Genomic DNA, 25,401 nt, shown 5'->3' with positions numbered 1-25,401 from the left:
TAGGGTGGGGAGATGAAAGACATATATTTGTAAATGATGGAAATGCAAAAGCAAAAGATTAGGTCACATAGAGAATTAGTAGCAGCACCCTAAGACTTGAATCAAGATCCCAAAGTCCAGTGGTAAGGATTGGACCAAAATAAATTCTCAAATATTTTCAATTAGAGCAAGCATGGGGAAATTAAGTTAAGTGGCCAGGCTAGGGGGCAGCATCTGGGTGGCACAGTGGATTGACCTATAGGCCTATAGTAGGAAAACCTGAGTTCAAGTCTAGCCTCAAATACTTACTTAAGGCACTTTGCCTCGATTTCTCATCTGTAAAACAAGCTGGAAAAGGAGAGAGGCAAACCACTCCAGTATCTTTGCTGAGAAAACCCCAAATGGGATCACGAAAGTTGGACACAACTGTAAAATGACTTCAACAACAACAAAATCAGGCTAGATATAGTGTTGGAAAGTACTGGAAGCTAAAGATGGATGTGTTGGAACGGACTGTGATTTAGACAATTTAACATCTTGCACAAAATAACAACACAGTAATAAATAGCAAGTTACATCAATAGAGGATTAACTAAGCAAACTGTGGTACATGAATGTAATCAAATATTGCTGTGCTCTCTAGAATAACAAATCAATTTCTATAAAAATCACTTCTATAGGGGGCAAAGCTAGGTGGCTCAGTGGATTGAGAACCAGGCCTAAAGATGGGAGATCTTAGTTTCCTCATATGCCAAGTGAAGGCAATGGATCCTTCTGTATTCCAATTTATGATTCTGACTTACTCTGATGCCTACAGAGAATGTAAAATTCAGGATATAGTGAATTTAGCTTTCGGTACTCATCCACAAAGCCTGAAATGCCTTCTTTCCCTTTTCTACATCTCCAAATCCTACAGAATCTCCTCCTTCAGGAATCTCTTCCTAAACATTCCGTCCCTCAGGATTCTCAGAAGTCCTCAGCTTTCCTACACCATGTAACATTTATATCAGTCACTCTTGCCTTGGATTGTCTTATGGAAATTTTTATTAAGTGTTAACCCATAATTGTGAGTGACCTTCAAATAGATGGTCTATCATCAGCATTAGTAGTAGCATTGTCATTAATAGTAGTTTAGATTTGTATAATTCTTTAAATATATGATTTAACTGGATTCTCACAAAAACCCTTTGAAGTAGACAGTACATCCTCATTTTGCAGAGGAAGAAACCAAAGCTCAAAGATGCAAAATAATGTATTACTAAGTAATGACATAGCCAAGATTCAAACTCAGATATTCTTACACCAAATCTGGTGTTTTTATCACTAAGTCCATTAGGGGAAAGGAATTAGATCTGTGCTATTTGGCTTCAAAGGGCAGTTAGGTGGTACAATGGATAGAGTGCTAATCCTGAAGTCAGGAAGACTCATCTTCATGAGTTCAAATCTGGCCTCAGACAACAACTGTGTGACCCTGGGCAAGTCACCTAACCCTGTTGACCTCAGTTTCCTCATATGCAAAATAAACTGGAGAAGGAAATAAAAAACCATTCCAGTATCTCTGCCAAGAAAACCCCAAATGGGATAATGAAGAGTTGGACACAACTGAAACAATGAACAACTATGACAACATTTGACCCCAAGCATAGAACTAAGAAGAATAAGGGAAGGAAGAATGCTCAATTCTAGCTCAAAATAAGGAAGAATTATCTAACAATGAATATTCAATCATATCTCATAATATAGCAAGCTCTCCATCATTGGACATCTTCAAGCACAAGCTGAATGTTTATCTGTCTGAGTTATTGTAGAGAGAACTGTGCATTAGGGACGGGAGGAAATAAAGATTACCTTTGATTACCTCCTTCCACCTCAGAAATTTTATGATTCTTTGTCTCCTTGTTCCCCCACAGTGCCAAGCACCTAGTCAGTGCCCATCGAATATCTGAACAGGAACAAATGCTCCCAAATGAATTAATCAATTATTCATCAAACTCAGCCTTTTTTCTTCTTTCAAGAAAGAAAGTCCCAGGAGAAGACCCAGTTTAATTTTGAACTTAAAAATTCTGCTTTGGAAACATCAGTGAAGGATTAGCCCTGGAGCCAAAATGTGGACCTGCCTCTATGAGAGAAGTCACAGAGGAGAGAAGAGAGGGTAGAAAAGTCAATTCTTGGTTTTGTAAAAGCCCTAAATAATAATAATAATAGCATGCATTTACATAGTACTTTACATGTTATTTCAACTAGGAAGGAGAGGAAGAGTTGAGCTGAAATTCTGCCTCAGGTTCTTATTAGCCTTATAAACCTGGGCATGCTATTTTACCTTTATATGTCTTGGTTTCTTAACCTGTAAAATGGGGATAATAATAGCACCTCCCTCACAGAGTTGTTGTGAGGATCAAATAAGATTTGTAAAGCACTTAGTACACTGCCTGGTACATAACAGACTCTACAGAAATAGCTTATTCCCTCCCTTTTAATGTGGGCCCTTGGGTAAGTCCCTTATTTTTTCTATCCCTCAGTTTCTTCATCTGTAAAATGAGAGAAATGATGTATGTGATCCTCCATGAAGGTCTACTTTGAATTGCCTCATACTGTGAATCTTAATCTAACACGAGAGTTGTTAACCATGAAATCTGCACAAATTGGACTCCTTCAGACTGCAGGCACTAAGTGAAAAAGTCAGGCATCAGAACCATGGCAGAGGGGTAGCTAGGTAGCCCTGTAGATAGTGTCAGATCTGGCATCAGAAGGTCCTGGGTTCCAATCTGACCTCAGACACTTTCCAGCTCTGTGACTCTGGTCAAGTCATTTTAACACCTAATTGTCCAGCCTATATTATTCTTCTGTCTTGGAATTAATTCCATGACAAGAATGCAAATTTTTTTTAGAGTCAGACTCATACCTAACCACATATGTCACGCTAAAGGTCTGCCAGTACTTGGGTGAAAACTAGATTCAAATCCTACACTTGACACTTACTGGTTGTGTTACAGAAGGCAAGTCACTAATAATAGTCAATAATGATAACTAGCCTTTATATAGAACTTTATATACATATATATATATATATATATATATATATAAAACGGATGCAAAGTACTTTGTCAATATTACTCTGTATAATACTTATACTCCTTACCTTATCCAAGTTTTGGTTGTTCAGTCATTTTTCAATTGGGATCCTATTTGGAGTTTTCTTGGCAAAGACATTGGAGTGGTTTGCCATTTCTTTCTCCAGCTTATTTTTCAGATAAGGAAATGGAGGCAGTGACTTGACTAGAGTCCTACAGCTAGTAAATTTCTGAAGTCAGATTTGAACTCAGGAAGGTAAGTTTTCTTAGACTCCAGGCTGGGCACTCAATCCATTGTACTACTTAACTGTTCTCTTAAACAAGGTGATTTAGTGCAAAGAACAGTCACAGAACCTGGGTTTGAGTCTGATTCTTGCCATTCACTAGCTCTCTGACTCTGAGGAATTACCCAAACCTCTCTGAGCCTCAGTTTTTTCACATGTAAAATGAGGAATTTAGATTAGATAATCCCTAAAGTCCCTTCAAATTTTGACATTGTGTGGTTGCAGGATATAATAACAATAACAACAATATGTATATGTCACTTTAGGGTTTGCAAAGCAATTTGCAAATGTTATCTCATTTGAACCTTACAACAACTCTGAGATAGATGCTATTATTTTCTCCATTTTTACAGATAAGGAAACTGAGGCAAACAGAGGCTAAGTGGTGCCCAGGCTCACAGAGCTGGTAAATAAACTAGGCAGTCAAGGCAGGATTTGAACTCAGATCTTCTTTACTCCCTGTCCCATTCTCTATCTCTAACACCTATATAGGAAGACTCTTTGTAAACTGAAAAATTAGCATGTATGTGTATATATAATTAGCATGTAAGTATGAAGGATTATGGTAATAATTCTGCTCATACCCTGAGCTTCCAACTCACAAGGTAATTGTGAATTCAAGTCAATGAATACAAATTAAAAGTCTACTCTGTCTCATTCTGACTGCTGAGAATTAAAAAAAAAAGAAATGAGAAATGATTTTGTTCCTGTCCTGAAGAGCTCACCATCTAATTGGAATCTCTCTCTCTCTCTCTCTCTCTCTCTCTCTCTCTCTCTCTGTCTCTGTCTCTGTCTCTCTCTCTCTGTCTCTGCCTCTCTCTGTCTGTCTGTCTGTTGTCTCTGTCTCTGCCTCTCTCTCTCTCTGTCTCTGTCTTTCTGTCTCTCTGTCTCTGTGTCTCTCTGTCTCTGTCTCTCTCTGTCTTTCTGTCTCTGACTCTGACTCTCTCTGACTGTCTGTCTCTCTGTCTGTCTGTCTCTGTCTCTGTGTCTGTGTCTGTCTCTGTCTCTCTGTCTCTGTGTCTGTCTTTCTGTCTCTGTCTCTGTCTCTGTCTCTCTCTCTCTGTCTGTCTGTCTCTCTCTCTCACACACACACACACACACACACACAGCTAATAGAAGGTAGAACGTGAAGGGACAAAGGGGTCAGGCACAATGATTTAAGAACTATGAGGAGACAGAGATCATGTCCCACAACTACCATGCCCAAATGGATGTCTGAGAAGTGTCATGGAGTCATTTCTGAGTTAGTCCTTGAAGGCAAGAAAGGAGGAACTTCAAAAGTCAGAAATGTCCAGGGAGTCTGGACAGCAAGGAATAGGCTATTCCAAAGCCAGGGAACAGCATGAACAGAGACTCAGAGACAAGAGTGATCAAGGCAAAAGGAGTAAAGCAGAATAAAAATTGAGACTAGAGAGCACAGAGCAGATAAGTGGGGGTGGGGAAAAGTATGAGATAAGGCTCCACTGGAAGGTTGTAACTACATCACCAAAGGCCTTAAATACCAGGGTTAAAAGAGTTTAAATTTGATTCAATGAGCAGTAAGAAGTCATTGAAATGTTAGTATGTTAAGAAAATCTATCTGGGCAGCTGTCCAAAGGATGGATAGAGGGAAGGGATGTTATTACCAGTTAGGAACATAATACAAGAATTCAGGAGACTTTTTGTAGCAGCAAGTAATTAGAACTAACGAACCCCTGATGATTGGGAAGTGACTGAACAAACAGTGGGACATGAATATTATCATGGCCTTTCGGAAGGGAGACCTGAGGAGTGTGGAATGTTGTAGATGCTCTCAGATACCAGTCCATGTGCTGGTTGCTTTTGCTGAATTTTTTTCTTTCTTTTTTAATCTTTGACAAGGGGAGACTTGTCAAAGGTATGGAGAGATACAAGCCAAAAGGAATGTAATTAAAAACAAAAAGCACAAATAAAAAATAAGATTATTGAGAAGGAAAAGATGATTCAGAGAAATGAGAGTCATTCCATATGAATAGATAAAGAGTGAAATCAGCTGAATCAGGTGAACAGTGGCCAATCATTGTAAGGGGGTTGAGGGGGAGGGAAGGAAGAAGAATGCTAACTATATTAACTAATTTGGGTCCCAGAGAACAGATCATGAAAACATACCTTCCTCTTCTAAGCAGATAGGTAGTAGAGTAGATAGAGTGCTACACTGGAAATTAGGAAGATATCTTCCTGAGTTCAAATCTGACCTCAGACACATCCTATCTGGGTGACCTTGGGCAAGTCACTTAAGCCTGTTTGTCTCAGTTTCCCCATTTTAAAAATCAGCTGGAGAAGGAAATGGCAAACCATTCCAGTATCACTGTTAAGAAAAACTCCAAATGCTGTCACAAATAGTCTGGAACAACTGAACAACAACAACTAAAAAGAAAATTACAAAAGAACTTATTGTTTTCTGTGTTCTCTGAGATAGCATTTATATAACTATTTTCCTTTGTTACAAGGGAATGTTCAGTTCCTGGAAGGATATGTCCAGAAATGATGTGATATAAATATGTGATGAAAAAATAAATTCATTTATGAATCTCTCTTTTATTTTTTAAGGTTCAAAAGAGATGATGATGCCTGAACTAAGGTGGTGGCAATGGGAGTGGCAAGAGGAGCTATTTAATTATATTTATAAAGGGCTGTTTAAATATAAGCTATTATTGAGTATTACTATAGAATTCCAGTGGCTCTCTGAAGCCGTGGTAAAAGGCAATATATCTAACTTGCCAATTAGCCTCTTCTCCAATGTGTCCCCAGCTGCATCCCCAAAACCTAAAACAAATCACTTCAACTCTGAGTCTCAATTCCTCTATCTACAACATGGGGTAAATAATGCTTACGTTACAGTCTTTTACATTTTTTTTCAATATTTTCTGCCTCAGACTCGCTGAGGAGAAAATATTCTGCAACTGTAAAGCATCATTAACATGTAAGCTATTATTGCTATTTCTTCCTGTACTTGATTTCAAAAGTAATTTCAAAACTACTCCAAAAAAACTATATAAAGGGCACCTAGGTGGTACAGTGGATAGAGAGCCAAGCCTGGAGATGGTAGGTTCTGGGTTTGAATTGAGCCTCAAATACTTCCTAGCTATGTGACCCAAGGCAAGTCACTTGACCCCCATTGTCTAACTCTTACCACTCTTCTGCCTTGGAGTTATTCTGGCCTCAGATACTTGCTAGCTTTGTGACCCTGGGCAAGTCACTTAACCCCCTACACTTGCTACCTGGGACTACAGGGTCACACAGGTAGCAAGTGTCTGAGGCCAGATTTGGACTCAGGATCTCATGGCTCCAGGTCTGGCTCTCTATCCACCGAGCCACCAAGCAGTCCCCAAAAAGTAAGGGTTCTGTTTTGTGGGAGTTAATTGTATGAAATCAGCAGTCATTGAGCTAAACTCAATCAGCTAATCCATCTGATGGGAGGAAACTAGTTTCTCGGTTATCCTAGTAACACCTATGAATTATTAAAGTTATCTACGTTTAATTTCTAAACTGAAAAGATCTAATCTAATTAGGGCAATTTCAAGCCATGTAAGAGAGGTAAGGAGAAATGAAGGTGCCTAAATTCAGTGAAGAAGATATTTGGAAACATGGGGAAGTTCCTGATGCCTGTATAGCTGACTATAAAGAATCAGCATGGTTCATCATTTATCTGTAATCATTTAAAAGGTTTATTAGTAGTAGAGAAGGTTAATATGTTAACAGCCAAATTCAGGCCCCTTGTATCAGATCAGAATGGAGACAGGAAAACTGGAACAATGCCAGGCAGTCAGACAGGACCTTTGGCACCATTACCTACCCCCACCTTAAGGGCTTCTTAAGGGATAAACCATAAAACTGTCATACAAGATGTTTTCATAGCAAGCTCTAAGTTGTCTCTCATCTGGTGGAAGAGGAAAGGCTGTACAATTAATTTCTCATTATGCACCATGTACAACCTGTACATATCTGGGCCCTCTTGCAACAGTGAGTAATAGAATGATAAAAACAGAATATAAGATGTATTATCCTGAGCAGGGGGTAAAGGAGTCCAAAATCCTCAGAACTCTATGACTCTGGGCAAGTTATCTCCATAGCATAACATTTAAAGGTCCCTCCCAGGTATAATATTCCATGGTTTAAGATTCCCTTCTAGGGTTCAGTTATCAAGTGAGGGGAGAAGGAAAAAGGGTTCAGATGAGAAGATAAGAAGAGAGATTTTTGCCAACTGAAAAAATATAAATGATTTCTTTTTCATCCATAACTCATCTTAGTAACAGTTCTAAGTTAGAAGACCAGCAAAGCCTTGGCAATCTGGGTTAAGTGATTTGCCCAAGATCACAGAGCTAGGAAACGTCTGAGGTCATATCTGAACCCAGGTCCTCCCAACTCCAGACCTGGCACACTATCCACTGTGCTACCTAGCTGCCTCTAAAATATAATTTTTTAAAAAAAGAAGATCCCTTCCAAGTCTAACATTCAATGTTCCAAAGTCCTTCCAGCTTTAACCACCCATCTAGGTGCTAAGACTCCTTTCAAATCTAGCATTCCCTAATCTAACGTCCCTTCTCCATTGGGTAGTCTATGAACCACTTTTAATTCTGTGGCAGGTAAGCAGGCTTTCTACCACCAACTCCCAGTCTCACCATGAGAAGCACTGCTATTCCAATTCAATTCCAAAAAATCTTTTTACAAGCATCTTCAGTATATTGAGCACTGAGGATATAAAGGCCAAAAATAAAGTTCTCTGATTTCCAAAATTTATTTGTATTTATTATTTGCATAGCCCTTTAAGGTTCTCAATAGGCTTTCCATACATTATCTCATTTGATCTTCACAAAAACTCAGTGAGGTCAATTATTACAAGTATTTTTTCTCCCTGAATACTTTGATTTTATTAGTACAATAAAGCCATGCAAATCAGCACCCTCTTTGAGATTAGTCTTACAAGAGATGCCTGAGTCACTAACTTGACTCATGTCACAGATTGAACCCAAGTGTTCCTGACTGTTCTTTATCCCACAACCTGCCTTTTCCACCATGGATATCATTATTCCCATTTGACAGATGAGGGGACTTGGGCCCTGAGAAGACTTCCCCATGACAACACAGCTAGTAAGTGTCAGAGGCAAGATTCAAACTCAAGCCTCTCAGACTCCAAGTCCAAGACACTTTCCATTATACCATGTGATCTATTATGAACAACCAGACCCAACTATCTGAATAGCTGAATATTTCAGCAATCCCATTCCTACTCAGATTTTCACATTCACTCACTTTTTTCACTTACCTATTTGCTTCTAAAGTATTGGCTTAAACTAAAAAGGGGGAGATTTTTTTTTTCTCCCAGTCTTAGTCCCAGCTTCAATCTCAAGGGATCTTATAGGTCCAGATGACTCTCTGCAGGGTTCTCCTATCCGAAATACAAATGGCCTAATCCTACACCCCCCCCCCAAGAACAATCGCCAGGAGGTAATGGAATTTTTATAACTAAGAATCAGATCAATTTCATCCAGGGATCAATACCGCATAAGCAATGAGTCCTTAGTTCTTTCTAGATTTAATATTCCTAGACAGGAAATCAGATGGACATCAGAATCACTACACAGAAGCAATTTCACCTTCCCTGAAAGACTAAAGAGATGGAAAAGGGAGAAGAGTTTTTCCCTAGAGGAAAGTCTGTAAGAGCATGGTGGGGGAGGGTATCTTTCAGAAAATTATACTTATGAATTTCTGATGAGATCAGCAAAGGAAAAGGAAGATTCAACCACAAGTGATTCAGACACTGGGAACTGAAATGTCCCTGATGGGTGAGAGAGGAATGATCTCTTTCTGAAAAGGATAGGTTGCTCTGTGGATAGAATGTGGGATTTGGAAGAGGAGCTTTTGATGAGGAGGAAAGATGAGTTCGGTTTTTGACACGTTTTTGGGGAGAAGACCTCAGAACATTTCCATTAAGTATTATTCTCTATCTTTATTCTCTTCTTGGCTAATATCCTTGAGAAAATGGTCTATAGTAGGAACCTCATCATTAGACCGATGTCCAAAGTTACCAGTGAACTAAGGCCAAATCTAATGACATTTTCTGTGTTCATTCTTCCCCTTTGAAATTATCACCCTCTCCTACTTGGTACTTTCTCCTCTGGGTTTTCACAGCACTGCTCTCTTGCTCCTGCTCCTATTTGTCTTACCACTCTTCAATCTTGTTTGCTAGATATCCATTGAGCATAGAACCAAAAAACCCTTGGATTTGTTTCCCAAAGCTCCTTTATCTTAGGTCCTCTTCTCTTTTCCCTCTATATATCTCTTTTGGTGATCTCATCAATTTCCATGGATTCAACTAGTATCTCCATACATGATTCCCAGGATTATATATCTAGCCCTAATCTCTCTCTCCTGAGAGATGGTCTAGTTCTAGACCATCAACTGTCTCTTGGACATCTTGAATTGGATGTCCTCTAGGCATCTCAAATTCAGCACATTAAAAACAGGACTCATTATCTTTTTACCCAAACCTTCTCTTCTTACCTTCCTTATTACTGTTGATGACACCAACATTCCCTTAGTTACCTCAATGTAAACTTTGACTCTTTTTTTTTTAATCCTTACCTTCCATCTTAGAATCAATACTATGTATTAGTTCCCAGGCAAAAGAGTAGTAAAGGGCCAAGCAAATGGGGTCAAGTGACTTGCCCAAGGTCACACAGCCAGGAAGTGTGTGAATCTAGATTTGACCTCCTGACTCCAGTACTGGCTCCCTATCCACTGAGCAACCTAGCTGCCCCATATCCTTAACTCTTAAGTTGCACTCATCCACATGCCCAAATCACTCTCAAAGCTTGTCATGTTTACCTCACAACATAGCCCTCATTTTTAATTGCCTGTCTTGAACTAAACATCCCAAAGGCATCTTTAACTTAAACATCTACAGAACTGAATTAATTCTCTATCATTCCCCTTTCCCTAACCTTCCCCTTTTCCTAACTTTCCTATTAGTGTTGAGGGTCCCACTATCCTCCCAGTTACCAAGGCTCACAACCTAAATGTCATCCTCTATTTTTCCCTTAATGTCCATATCCAATCAGTTGTCAAGTGCTGTCATTTCTATCTTCATGGCATCTCTCACCAGAGAGAAATAAAGACACAAATATAGATCTCTGCCCCCTTCTCTCTTTTGACCCTGATATCACCCTAGTGGAGGCTCCCCTCATCATTTCCTGTTTAAGCTCTTACAATAATAGCCTGTTGGTAGGTCTGCTTGCCTCAAGTTTCTCACCCTTCCAGGCCATCCTTCAGGTAGATCTCAAACGGATCTCCTAAAGCTTAGGTCTGACCATTTCACACTTCTACTCAATAAACTCCAGTGGCTCCCTATGACCTCTAGGATCAAACCTAAAATTCTCTGTTTGGCATTTAAAAACCTTCATAACCTGGCCCCTTCCTAGTTTTCCAGAATTCTTACACTGTCTTCTTTTATGAACTCTAGGATCCAGCTAGGGTGGACTATTTTCTACTGATCCTCATACCCAACATTCCATGTCCCTACTCTCTACAATTGCACTAGCAGTCTCCTGTGACTGGAATGCTCTCCTTCTTGATCACCAACTCCTAGATTCCCTCACTTCTTTCAAGATTCAGATTAAATCTCAAATTCTAAAAGAAGCTTTTCCCCATTCTTCCTGTCCCCAACTATCCTCAGCCCTCTCCTAGTCCCTTTCCTCTAATATTACCTTTCATTTACATTATATAGATCTTTTACATACATAGCTTTTTGCATAAATGTTTTAGTCCTCTTCTCTTTTCCCCCTATTCTGTCTTTTCTGGTGATTTCATCCATTCCCATGGATTCAACTATTATCTCCAAACATAATTCCCAGATTATGTATATTGTCTCTCCCCATTAGAATGAGAGCGCCTGTGGTGGCAAAGAAATGGAAATTAGGGGGATGTCCATCCATTAGGGAATGGCTGAACAAATTGTGGTATATGCTGGTGATGGAAATGATAAACAAGATGATTTCAGAAAGAGCTGGAAAGATCTACATGAACTGATGCAGAGTGAAATAGGCAAAACAAGGAGAACATTGCACATGGTTAATAGCAATATTGTGGAATGATCTACTGTGATAGACTTAGCTACTCTCAGCAGTGCAATGACCCAGAACAACTCTAAAGGACTTGTGACGAAGAATGCTATCACTTCTAAGAAAAAGAACGGTTGGAGCTGGAATGCAGATCAAAGCATACTATTTTTTACTTTAGTTTATTTGGATTTTTATCTGGGGTTTTTTGTTTTATATGAATATTCTCTTACCACAGTGAATAACATGGAAATATGTTTTGCATGACAATACATGTATAACCCAAATCAAATTTCTTACCTTCTCAAGGAGGCGGGATGGTGGGAGGGAAGGAGAGAACTTGGAACTTAATTTTTAAAATTGTTATTATTTTTACATTTAACAGGGAAATATTTAATAGAATAAATAAAAAGAATTTTTTAAAAAGAAAAAAAAAGAATGTTAGCTCCTTGAGGGCAGGGATCATGTTTTTGTCTTTCTTTGTACCTCTAGGGCTTAGCACTATACCTGGCACATAGTAAGCACTTCATAATTGTTGACTGAGGTCTAAGAGTCACAAAATCATAAATTCTTAGGGTAGGAGAACTGAGGGAGCAGACATCATAATTTTACAGATGAGGAAATATAGCCTTGAGGGGGTCAAAAGTTAATATAATATCCTCAATATGATACAATAACCCAGGATAATACAATAACCCTCAATTCATCAGGAACCAAAAGTCAGTCAGGATATTGGCAACTTCATCAAACCAACATGAGAAAATAATGGAAAGGAAAACATTAAAATGAGATCTTATACTGAATTAGGTAGAGTCATTTCTGTTTTGTAGTGCTATTGTTAGATGCATTTTTAATTTATGTGTATAAATCTACATCTGTCTTCTCTCATGAAGACAGGCTTAGAGAGCTTGGAAGATTAGAACTCCTGGCTCCCTAATTCACTGTTCTCTGGTAGACAGTTTCTCTACCAGGGAAGATGAGCACCAGCAGGAGAAAGAGCCCAACTACTGGCATGGCTTACCAGAAAACATAGACCTGATGGGAACTGTTTAGACAGTGCAAAAATAACTATTTAATAGTCCTGTAGATTGCTTCATGCAAATTTCAGCCTCAGTCTCAGTAACAAGTTATGATACTGCTACTTTTTGTTTAAGGTTTTTTATTGTTACATACTTGTTTCTTGTGTGTAGGAAATACATAAGCATTCAACACCACCAACAAAAAAATAAAATCTTGTATCATCTTCAAATGTTGTTGTTGCCGAACTGTGTCTGGCTCTTCATGACCCCATTTGGGGTTTTCTTGGTGAAGGTACAGGGGTGATTTGCCATTTCCTTCTCCAGCTCATTTTACAGATGACAAAATTGAGGCAAACAGGATTAAATGATTTATCCAGGGTCACACAGCCAGTGTCTGAGGCCAAATTTGAACTCAGACCCAGAGTTCTAACCACTGGGCTACCTAGCTACCCCACTAACCAGTAACCAGGCAGGTCACTTTCTCTCAAGTCTTCAGTATCCTCCTCTGTAAAACGTGGGGGCTGGGCTAAGTAGCTGATCCCTACAGTTTCTTCCAGCTCTGACATCTTAAGCTCTAACATTCTACATTCTAATGTCTACCTCAAACAGTAATGTGCTGGCAAATGTTTAATAACAAGATCTCTAGAAGGAAAATGTAGACAGGACACATTTTTACCTTTAACAATCAAATGAAAATAATTGTAAAGCATTTAGCACACAATAAGCACTAAATAAATGTTAGCTATCATTATTATTACTATTAACATTTTCTCTATTATTTTCAACAAAACAATAAATCAAGCTTTGACTTGGAGCATCTGCCAATTTCTGAGGTATAAATGCTCACATTAGAAATTTAACAATCAGCAGAAGCAAGAGCTGACTCTAGCACTACTCCTGGTCCCGGCTCATACATTTTAGAGTCCTAAACCAGCATGAGGCAAACAGTCTTTTTTTTTAAAGAGCTCTGTCTTTATTGAACAGAGGTTGGCATTTTTCAATTTCTATTGTTTTAAGGGGATAGGGAGGTATTAGATAAAGTTCAATAAAACCAACAGCACAGACTTCTGGGAAGGGAGAAGCCAAGGCTGTCTTTTGGTCTCCCTCTACTTTTATTTCAGCTTCCTTCATCCAATGTCTGAAAGAAGATTGTTCATCTGAATGATGCTGAATTGTCAAGAGGTCTAAGGGGTTCAGAAAGTGAAAGGACCAGCAGACCAGATTATACTTTCCAGCCTCTGGAAGAATGGGATAGCTCTATGAGAAGGAAGCCTAGTAGGGAGGAAAAAACAATCTTGTGAAGTCTCATCAAATTAAAAAGAAAAGTGAAAGAGACAGGAGGCATTTAAAGGACAGCATCCGGTAGATCTTCCACTTGGCCCCAGTGTGGAGTCAAACAGGCCCTTGTATGGCATTAACATCAGAAGCACTAGCAAGGCAAAACCACAGGAGAACCGGAGGTAGCTTCAGGCTCAAACACACAAAAGCGTGGGTACTTATCTAGGCTTTCAAAATTAGGTTGCAAGGACCAAAGAATAATTCCTCTCTAAGGCATTTCAGGAGCACATTCTCCTAGTTAGATTTAGAGTTGGGAGATTTAGGTTCAAATTCTGCCTCAATCAATCAATAAGCATTTATTTGGGCAACTTGGTGGCTCAGCAGATAGAGAGCCATGCCTAAAGACAGGAGGTCCTGTGGTGTTGGTCTGAGATACTTCCTAGCCCTGTGACCCTGGGCAAGTCACTTAACCCCTAATTGCCTAGCCTTTACTGCTCTTCTGCCTTGGAACCAATACTTATGGTGGATTCTAAAACAGAAGGTAAAGGTCTAAAAAAAAAAAACATTAAGTGCCTACTATGTGCCAGGTAATGTGCTAGACAATGAAGATACAAGGACAAAAATGATACAGTCCCTCCCCTCAACGAGCTTATTATCTAAGAAACAACAAGTATCTACAAAGGAAACAATTAATACATGATTCACTGTTGGAAGGACCAAGAAATGGGGTGGGGTGGGGGGCTGTTTTAAGCTCAGCTTTGAAGGAAACCAGGGATTCTGAGAAATGGAGGCAAGAAGGGAATGCATTCCAAACATGGCAGACAGTCAGTGCAAAAACACAAAGATGAAAGGTGGAATATGGGGCACGAGGAACCACAGGCCATTTTGGCTGAATTAACAGGGTTCTGCCCTGGGCCCTCTCCTCTTCTCCCTCTAGAGTACTTCACTTGGGGACCTCATCAGCTCCCATGGATTTAATTACCCTCTCTATGCTGATGATCTTAAATCTATCTCTCCTGCCCAGGCTCTTTGCTGACCTGCAGTCTTGAATCTTCAACTGTCTTTCAGACATCTATATGGCTAGTAAATGTCTTCAACTCAACATGTCCAAAACTGAACTCATTATCTTTCCCTCTAAACTCCCCCTACCTCCTACTTTCTCTATTATTATCAAAGGCATCACCATCTCCTCATTCTCCCAGGCCCATGACCCGAGGGTCCCCCTGGACTCCACCCCATCCCCAGACTAACTAGACTATCTACACTTGCCTCCCATTTCCAAGCTGTTACCAAGACCTGTCGTCTTCACCTTCACATCGCCTCTCAAATCCGTCCTCCTCTCTCCTCCAACACCGACTCTGACACTAGAAATAACAACTCTAATGCAGCCCCTTATCACACCTGGACTATTGCAATACTACTGGATCTGCCCGCCTCGTGTCCATCCCCACTACAATCCATCTTCCATTCAGTCACTAAAGTGACTGCCAAAGTTCAAGTGTGACCATATCATTCTTCTACTCAGTATAACTAGAGAAGATCCCTAGTGCCTTCAGGGTCAAATACAAAATTGTCTGGCATTCAAAGCCCTTCATAACTAGCCCTCTCCTACCTCCTGTCTTTTGTATACCACACTCCATGGCATGCATTTTTCTGTCCAGCATCACTGGCCTCCTGGCCGTTCCATGAACAAGAGATTCCCTCTCCAGTCTCTGGGCATTGTCACAGGCCTGGAATACTCTCCTCCCTCCACTCCACGTGCTCACCTACCTGGCTTCCTTTAAGTCCCAAGTAAAATCCTTTCTTTTACTGGAAGCCTTCCCCAAGTCCTCTTAATTCTAGTGCCTTCCTTCTATTAAATACCAGTACTTCCCATTCATCCTATCCATATAGCTTGCTCTGTATATATTTGTTTGCATTAGACTATAAACTAGCGTTCAGGGACGCTTTCCTTTTCTTACTTGCATCCCCAGTGCTCAGCACAGTGCCTGACAAATAGTAGGCAAGCACCTACTCCTAAACAAAAATAGTACTAACTCAATATTTTCTGACTCATTGACTTAATTTTAAACTAGTATACAGGACCACAATGTATTAATTCTTTCCTCTCCTATCATGGGATGACTGGATTTCATCTAACTCATCCTGCACATTTGTTTTAAACCCTTACCTTCCATTTTGGAAGCAATACAAAGGATTGGTTCCAAGGCAGAAGAGCAGTAAGGGCTAGGCAATGGGGGTTAAGTGACTTGCCGAGGGTCACACAGCTAGGAAAGAGTCTAAGGCTATATTTGAATCCAAGACGTTCAGATAGAGATTCAGATAGCTCTTCCTCAGTCTTCCTTATTTTACAGAGAGGGAAACTGAGGCTAGAAAAGGGCATTAGTGACTCATCCAAAGTTACTGAGGCAATAAAGGATAGAGCCAGGATTTTCACCCAGGTCTTCTGATACTAAATCCACCATTGTTGCCACTATAGCTCAATTACATCACTGTTCTAGAAATAAATGAAGACAGTTCTTCAAAGTGTTAAACAAAAATAAAAGCCAGACAATCTACCTAGAAACTCGACAACCACATTGCCCTACATACTGTCTCCCCATGTGTTAGTGTTGTGCCATAAACCTACCCTGTGATATTTACTGCTAAAATATGCAAACTGAGAGTGCTATAATAACCCTATCTTTTAGCATGAAATGATGAAAATAAAATAATTCTGGTTACTCTCCTCCCCCAGCTTTTTGATAGCTATATTACATACCACCCCAAGGACCACACCCAGCTATTATCTCATTCCATCCTCCCACCAGGCCAAGAAGAGAAGCAGTAGGAGGGGGGATTGTTACCCTTTTTCTACAGAGGAGACTGAGGCTCAAAGAATTGACATAATTTGTCCAGGATCATAAGAAGAGTGTATAGCAAGGCTGAGACCAGAGGCTGCACCCTTAGCTTCTTCACACTTTTACAATGCAGAAAATATTTAAGTGTCTCCTCTTAAGTAATGGTGAGGCAGCCTCCTATGGGAATTGCTATTCCTGCATTTCACCTCACCCTCTCTCATTTCCCCAACTTAGCTTAGAACAAACCCCATTTTTGAAAACTTTTTCCTTCAAGACCTTGAGTGGTTGTGGGGCAGTTAGGTGACAAAATGGATAGAATCAGGTCTAGAGTCAGGAGAATCAGAGTTCAAATCTAGCCTCAGACACTTCCTAGCCCTGTGACCCTGGAGAAGTCACTTAACCTCACTTGTCTAGCCCTTGCCCTTCTGACTTAAGAGTTGTTACTAAGAAAGAATAAGTTAAAAAAAAAAGAATCTAAGGCAGTTGCCACTTCCACAAAGAAATCTTCCTAGATTGCAACCCTTCCCTTTCTAGTAGAAGAGATTTGTCCTAGACCCCTCTGGATGCCTGTTTCCTGCTCGACCTCAAAGGTAGATGGATATCCCTCAAGGTTGTCTTTGGTCTGATTCTTGGACATAAACTCCCCTTCTCTTCTCTCTATAATCTATTTCAATTAGTGATCCCATGGATTTAATTACCATTTCTTAATTACCATCAATATCACCACCCCCTGAGGTCAGGATAGGAAGCAAATGGTCAGAATAAGGCCCAAAACAGAGCTTTGGAAACAGTCATTTATTAAGTACCTACTATATGCCATGCAGCATACTGAGTGCTTAACAAATATTACATTTGATTCTCACAACAGCCCTAGGAGGTAGGTGTTATTACTATCCTCATTTTACAGTTGAGAAAACTGAAATAGGCAGAAGTTGACTTGTCCAGGTTCACTCAGCAAGTATAAAGCCACATTTGAACTCCAACCTACTGATTCAAGGCCCAGAGCTACTGCACCTTTATTTTGGGGTACATGTGGAGTCAGGACACAGAGGCAGAAGAGGAGTATGTCAAAAGCTGCCATGCTTCAACTATCATTTCTACAAAAATGATCCCCAGATCTACATGTGAAAGCCCTTGACTCTCTACAGCTCCAATCTATATCAACTATTTATTGGACATTTTGAACAGGATGTCTCATTAGCATCTCAAATTCAACATGTCCAAATGAGAACTTATTATCTTCTTCCTCCTCCTCCTCCTCCTCCCTGCCCCCAAACCCCAGCCATCCTTCCACAGAAATCCAAGTTGGCCACCTTGGATTCATCCTGAACCTCTCAATCTGCCTCCCTCACCCCCAACCATATCCCTGCAATTCAGCTATCATTCCTAGAGATGCTTTTGTTGTTTTTAGTTGTTTTTCAATCATTTCTGACTCATCATGACCCCATTTGGAGTTTTCTTGGCAAAGATAACTGGAGTGGTTTGCCATTTCCTTCTCCATTTCTTTCCACAGATGAAAAAACCAAGATCAACAGGGTTAAGTGACTTTTCCAAAGTCATATAACTAGAAAGTATCTGAGGCCACATTTGAAAATCAGGTCTTCCTGATGCCTGGCCCACCATCTATCCACTGCTTGTCCTTATAGATGCTCCTCCACAATCTCTCTCTCTCTCTCTCTCTCTCTCTCTCTCTCTCTCTCTCTCTCTCTCTCTCTCCTCTCTGTCTCTGTCTCCGTCTCTGTCTGTCTCTGTCTGTCTCTCTCTTTCTCTCTCTCAACCCTTGCCTTCCATTTTAGAATCAATACTGTGTATGGGTTCAAAGACAGAAGAGTGGTAAGGGCTAGGCAACTGGGGTTAGGCAATTTGCTCAGGGTCATGCAGCTCAGAAGTGTCTCAGGTCATATTTGAACCCAAATCCTCCCAACTCCAGGTTGGCTTTCTATCCACTGTGCTACCGAGCTGCCCCTCTCCACAATCTCTTGAATTCATCTTCTCCTTCTACTAAGATGACTACTGCCCTAGTTCATTGCCTTCAGTACCAGATCCTGAACTACTGCAATGACCTCTTCACTGGTCTCTCCCTTCTCAGATCTATTTTCCACACAGCTGCCAAAGTGGTACTCTTGAAGCACAAGCCTGACCCCAGTCACTCCCTTGCTCAAAGTTCCAAATGCTCCTTTTTGCCTCCAGAATAAAATGCTGTTTAGCATTTAGGGTCCTTCAAGGTCTGGCTCCAACCTACCTTCCCAGACTACTTGCCATTTATTGCCAATCCAAGACATTCCCTGCTGTCCCCATTGCTGGAATGTTCTGCCCATTCATTAGTCTTAGAATCGGCTAGCTCAACACAAGTGCCACCTGTCAAACACCTGCCAAAGGCTATTAGTGCCTTCCCCCCTCTGGTGCCCTTGTATTTACTTATATAGGTGCAACTTGTTTCTTTGGGTAGAAATGTAATCTCCTTGAGGCCAGGACTTCTTTTTTTTCTTTTTTCTTTGTATTCACAGTGGCTGGCACATAGTAGTTATTTATTTGTGGATTGATTTTTTTTTTAAACCCTTAACTTCTGTCTTAGAGTTGCTACTAAGTGTCAGTTCCAAGGTTAGGCAATTGGGGTTAAGTGACTAGACCAGGGTCACATAGCCAGGAAATGTCTGAGGTCACATCTGAATCCAAGACCTTCTGTATGTGGACCTGGCTCTATCCACTAAGCCATCTAACTGCCCCTCCCTTTGCTTTTAGTATGAATTATTCTATGAGGGTCACATCTCTCCTAGCAGATGGAATTTTATAGTAACTGACATTTTCACCTACATTATCTCATTCAATCCTCACAACTACCCTAATACAGTAGGTTTGTCGTATTATTATGGTCCCATGTTAGAGATGAGAAAAATTAAGCTTAGAGAGGTGAGATGATGTCTTCATAGTCCACAGATAGGAAGGTAGATTTGAATCCTGGCCTTCCTGACTCCAGCTTCAGCACCACATATCCTGACTCCAAGCTGCCTCTCCTTGAGGGTAAGGACCCTTTCAGTTCTAGAGTCTGTAAGGCAGAGTGAAAAGGGCACGGGTCAGAGCTGAGCATCTGGATTCCAGGCCCAGCTCTCATATTTGTACCTTGGACAAGTCATTTTTACCTTTGCATCTCAGTTTCTTCATCTGTAAAATGGAGCTACTTAGTTTCTACCTCATAGGGTTTTTGTGAGGAAAGCTCTCAGTAAACTTTAAAGGGTAATAGAAATGTGAGCTAGTTTCTTCTTTGTAAACTCAGGGCCTGGTACACAGCTTCATATATAGTAAACAAATATTTACTATAGTAGAAATCAGATTAGGTTTTGTAGGGTAATGAAGTATATCTCAGAAAAGATGCTGGATGGGTTGCTAGGTGGCTCAGTGGATAGAGAGCTGGGCCTGGGGTTGTAAACTCAGTGAGTTGGCAGGAATGTGTATGTGTGTGGGGGAGAGGGGCTAAAGATGATAGTTCCTAGCTGTGTGACCTTGGGTAAGTCACTTAACATCAATTGCCATACCTTACAGTTCTTCTGCTTTGAAAATCAATTATAAGACAGAAGGTAGGGGTTAAAAAATAAAAGAAATGAGGGGCTAGATTTGTGTGTCGGGGGTCTGGATTCCAATCTCAGTTAAGCCACTTCATAGCAGTGTGTCTATTGGTACAATCTCTCTAGGTCTCATTTCCCACCTGGATGAAAGGAGGGGGTTGGTCTAGCTCTGAAGTCCCTTCCCAATCTTAAACCTATTATCCTATTAATCCTATTAATGAGATAAAACTCCTGATCTGCCGGAGCCCCTGTTACTCTGGGGAGATATACGCTTCCCAGGCTTTCTTCTTTTAAGTTCAAACTAAAATCCCAACTTGTACAGAAAACTTTTGCCAACCCCCCCCCCTTAATTCTAGTGCCATCTCTCTTAATTATTTCCTATCTACCCTGAACATATCTGGTTTGTTCCTGTGTGTCTCTCTCTCATTAGATTGTGAGCTCTTTGAGGGCAAGGGCCTATCTTTTGCCCCTTTTGGCATCCTCAGCACTCTTAGCTTAGTACCTGGTACATAGCAGGGGCTGCTTAACTATTTATAGACTGATAATGCGAGTCCAAACGAGCTGAATTAAACCTTGCAGAAGTTCAGTTTGCCACTCAAGAAAAGCAAACAAAGTTGGAGAGGAAGTCACCAAACCTGTACCTGCGCTCAGCACCCCGCCCCACCCCGTCTCCTCAGCCTACAAAGATGCTTCCCGCCGCCGCCGCCCCCCCCCAACCCGGGAGAGAGCCCTCTCCCCGAGGGGCCTTGCTGCCCCTCCCCCACAGACTCCTCACTCGGTCCCAACACGAACCAACCGCCTGGCAGGGACCCCATGGGCAAGCGAGTCTCTGTGGTTGGGAATGGAGGTTGGAGGTGACCGTCCCGCGGAGCTCTGCCCCGCACCGCAAACTCTCCAAACTTTCTAAACTCAGTCCGAATTCTACTCCACTCCACCACCCCATCCCCATCCCCCAGTCTGCTGCCAACTCACCTGGAGCCCGGGTCCCAGTCCCATCCTTAACCCCAGAGAAACCAGTCGGGAGACAGAAGAGACACCCACACCCACACACATACACACTCCTCCTTCCCACTCATTGAGCTGCGAAGGAGGACGCGAGGAAGGAGAGAGCAGCCCAGGCCAGAGTGGGAGCCGGCCCCCATACACACCCCTTCCCCAGAACTCACCCAGCCTGGGACACCCGCTCCCTGCGCCCACCGAAATCCTCCACCGGCTTCAAGTGGGAGCTGGCCCAAAGCTCAGCCCCCGAGCCAAGCCCGCCCATCGCAGCCGTGAGACTCACCTTCTCTCTCCTGCTCCTCCTCCTCCTCCTCTTGCTGCCGCCGCTGCTTGCTGCTTGCTGCTCCCGCTGCAAAGCCCCGGTTCTCTTCTTCCCTCCTTCTCTCGGTCTCTCCCTAGATCACTCCCTCTCTCCTTTGATCACTCCCTCTCTCCCTCGATACTCGATATCTCTTTGCCCTCCCTCCCTTCTTCCTCCTCGCCTCCCCTGCACACACACACACACACACACTTCTCTCTCTCTCTCTCTCTCTCTCTCTCTCTCTCTCTCTCTCTCTCTCTCTCTCTCTCTCTCTCTCTCTCTCTCTCTCTCTCTCTCTCTCTCTCTCTCTCTCTCTCCCTCTCTCTCCCTCTCTCTCTCTCTCTCTCTCTCCCCCTCTCTCTCTTTTTCTCTCTCTACCCCACTCCGTCCCTTCTCCCTCCCCCCTTTCCCCACTCCGCCTTTTCTCGCTCTCCTCGGCTGCCCTGGCGGCCCCTTCGCCTCCCCGGCCCTCCTTTCTCTGCTGCCTTGTCTCGCAGAGACCTGGGCGGGAGAAAGAGACAGAGGGGTGCCTCCACAATGCAGCCCCTACTCCCTGCCGCCTCTTTCAATGCCCTTCCTCCCCCTCCCTCCTCCTCCTCCTCTCTCTAGCCGCCTCTATTGTCAGCTGCTCCGGAGCCCAGTCCTTCTCCTCCTCCTCCTCTCCCTTCCCGTCCCCTCCCCTCCCCTCACTCTCACACCCCTCCCTCCATCCTCACCGGCCGCCTCCTCTTGTCCCCAGAACTCTCAGCTTCTCCCATTGGAGGCTGCGGCCGTCGGGACTGAGCCCGCCCTCCCCTCAATTTTTCCCCTAAAGTAGATGGACTAAGTCTAGCTGGAGGAGGGGAGCCAGACTGGCACACGAGAGCAAAGCCCAAAGGGAGTAGGGGGAGGGGAGGGTGCTTGCTTGAGATGACGTAATGTGAGGGTGACGCAAGAGACGGGGAATCACCCGGCTGGCACGTGACGTCATTGCCCAGGCATTCCTCTCCCTCCCTACCTCCCTTCTGCAAATCTGATCTCTTCCTTCGGGGGATTGTACCCTGTGTGGGGTCCTCTTGGTGGATGCCACCCACCGTCAAGTCCGTGCTCCTTCAAACAGAAGAGCGGCTGGGATGTATATAGTGGAAAGAGGGCTGGCCTTGGAGTCAGGAAAGAGAAAACAGCTCCACTCTATCTGACTGAGTGACCTTGGGAGAGTCATTTCTCTCTGAGCAGCAGTTTTCTCACCTGTAAAATGGGAGTGACAATAGGAACACGACCTACCTCAAAAGGGTTTTTATAAGCTTTGAAACCTGCAGCAATCTGAATTGTTGTGTTATCAGTAGCAAAATACAGTAATGATGTTTATTGAATTCTCCCCCAGGCCCTCCTAATTTCAGTGCTTCCCCTTTTAAAAATATGCTTTCTATATATTTATTTGCCTGTTGTCTCACCCATTAGATTGTAAACTCCTTGAGGACAGGAACTGTCTTTTGTCTCTTTTTGTATCCTCAGGGCTTAACACAGTGCCTGGCACATTTTAAGTGTTTAATAAATGTTATTGAATAAATGAATGAATGAATGAATGAATGAATGAATGAATGAATGATAAGCTAAGTGTAACAAGATTTTACGTGGCCTTCCAGTTAGTGTTTCTTGATTTGATTTTCTCTGTGTGGTAAAGGAAGAAAATGGACCAATGGGAAAAGCAAATATTAGGGTACAGGTTGGAATGAAGCTAGTTCAGTACCAAAGCTGATTGTTAAATTGTCAAAGTGAGAATTTACACCTCAAAAATGACAAATGCTACAAATCAGGTCTTGATTTGTTTTGTTGATTGTTTAAGCTTGAGAAAGCACTGGAGAAAATTTTAAAAATGCTGATTAAACATTAAATGTGTTCTGTGTGCAATTTTTCCATTGAAAAGGTAGTTGTTAAAAATTTAGCAGCACATCATGGAACTGTGATTTTATAGATATGGATGAGTACTTCCTCCAAAGGGGCATTCATGTCTCCTGGTTCTATGTGTCTCTTGTCTATGGCCTTCCATGAATTCACAGGATAATGTTCGTTGCCTTCCTCTAGATCTAAAAGAGAAATAAATATTTTATTATGCTGTTCTTCAGCAGGTGGTATAGTGAATAGTGTTGAATGTGGAGTCAAGAAGATCTGAATTCAAATCTGACCTCAGACACTTAATAGCTGGGTGACCCTGGGTAAATCACTTTCACCCTGTTTGACTCAGTTTCCTTATCTGTAAAAGGAGCTGGAGAAGGAAATGGCAAGTATCTTTGCCAAGAAAACCTCAAATAGGGTCAGGATGATTTGCCTGAACAACAGATATGCTGTTATTAGCCACATTATTAAGGCTATATTCTCTTAGTATCCATTTACTTTGAGGGAATATTAGTAATAGATATCCTAAATTGCCCATTTGCACAAGTGGATTTTTCCACAGGAGAATTTTCACAATGGGAATTTCCTAAAAATACTAATACACACATAATAATAATAATAATAACAACAACAATGATATGTTTCTATAGAGTTTTCAGATTTACAACCTGCTTTCTTCAATAATCCTGGGAGAAAAGGAGTGTAAATATTACCTTATTTTACAGATTTTTAAACTTAGAGCTAGAAAGGCCCTTGGAAAACATTTACTTCTTGGTTCCCAAAGTCCTGGCTACAGAACCTTGAAAGCCACAGAGTGATTGCGAAGGGATCCTGAATGTGGAACCAGACTTGGGTTTGAAGCATTCTTCTATTCAACCATATTTCTAATCTCTGAAAATTACAAAAGAATATCTACCTCATTCTGTCTAATGCTATTATTATCTCTATTTCATAGATGTGGAAATCGAGACAGGGATAGGTTAAATGATTTGCCCAGGGTCATACATTTAGAACCTGTCTGAGGCTGGATTGAACTCAGGTCTTTCTGATTCTAGGTCAAGGGCCCTATCTATTTCATCATCTAACTGCTTCATTCTTATTAACTATCATCCTGCCTACCAGCTTTGTTTCCCTGAAATTTAATAAGGATAGTTAAAAAGCAAGCAGACCTTCTTTATTTTTTTAAAATCCTTACCTTCCACCTTAGAATCAATACTATGTGTTGGTTCCAAGGCAGAAGAATGGTAAGGGCTAGGCAAGGGGGGTTAAGTGACTTGCCCAGGGTCATACAGCAGAGAAGTGTCTGAGGCCACACTTGAACCTAGGACCTCCCATCTCTAAGCCTGGCTCTCAATACACTGAACTACCCAGCTACACCCCCCCCCCAGACCTTCTTTAGATTGAATTAATAATGCTTCACACTTCTACCTATTGCAATTTTCAAAAAATATCTAGATCCTCTTGTAATTACTAAACGACAAATTCACTGGAACATCATTAAATTCATTGTAGCATGTTATTATGTATTTTTCTGATTCAATGATTGGCTGACCCAACATCATACAACCAGCAATTGCCAACATCAGGACTCTGCTTGAACTCAGGTCTTCTATCAGTTCAACATTATTGCCCCATATTAGAGATGGGGACACTGAGTCTCGGAGAGGCAAAAATGCACCACCACCCTAGGACACTTCCAACTTCTTGTGTGATCTGAATATGGAGACCAAATGGGAGATCATCCCTGCTGAGCAGTCAGACTAGGGACTGATAGGGCTAGGATTGCTTCTCCAGGCAGTAGTGTTTGGAGTTCTAATACTTGGTGACATTTCCAAAAATCTCATTTTCCAGTGGCATCATTCTCATGCTTATGAAGGGACTGAAAGTCCCCATCAGCATTATTAGTCAATTTCCTTTTTTTTTTAAATCCTCATCTTCTGTCTTAGAATCAAAGTTGTGTATTGATTCCAAAGCAGAAGGGCTTGGCAATATGGGTTAAATGACTTGCCCAGGACCACATAGCCAGAAAGTATCTGAGGCCAGATTTGAAGCCAGGATTTCTCATTTCTAGACCTGGCTCTAAATCCACTGAGTCTCCTACTTACCCCCATGAATTC

At 41.6% G+C, this 25,401-nt stretch overlaps 1 protein-coding gene across 5 annotated transcripts in view; it reads right to left on the bottom strand.

Annotated features, from left to right (window-relative positions):
• Positions 1-22,315, bottom strand: part of PAK1 (p21 (RAC1) activated kinase 1) — a 211,878-nt gene extending 189,563 nt beyond the window's left edge. For 3 of the 5 annotated variants that reach the window (XM_056794933.1, XM_056794934.1, XM_056794932.1), the window contains exon 1: positions 21,392-22,315. The gene's annotated coding sequence lies outside the window, so the exon portion shown is untranslated. Of the gene's footprint in view, positions 1-21,081; positions 21,162-21,275 lie in introns of those variants that run through there. The other 2 variants (XM_056794936.1, XM_056794935.1) reach the window with 2 other exon arrangements.
• Positions 22,316-25,401: the final 3,086 nt, after the last annotated feature.

The sequence above is a fragment of the Monodelphis domestica genome, chromosome 4 (genome assembly GCF_027887165.1).
Source record: "Monodelphis domestica isolate mMonDom1 chromosome 4, mMonDom1.pri, whole genome shotgun sequence".
Lineage (NCBI taxonomy): Eukaryota > Metazoa > Chordata > Mammalia > Didelphimorphia > Didelphidae > Monodelphis > Monodelphis domestica.
Note: the sequence above shows the minus strand (reverse complement) of the source record. Positions and strands in the feature narration are given on the sequence as shown.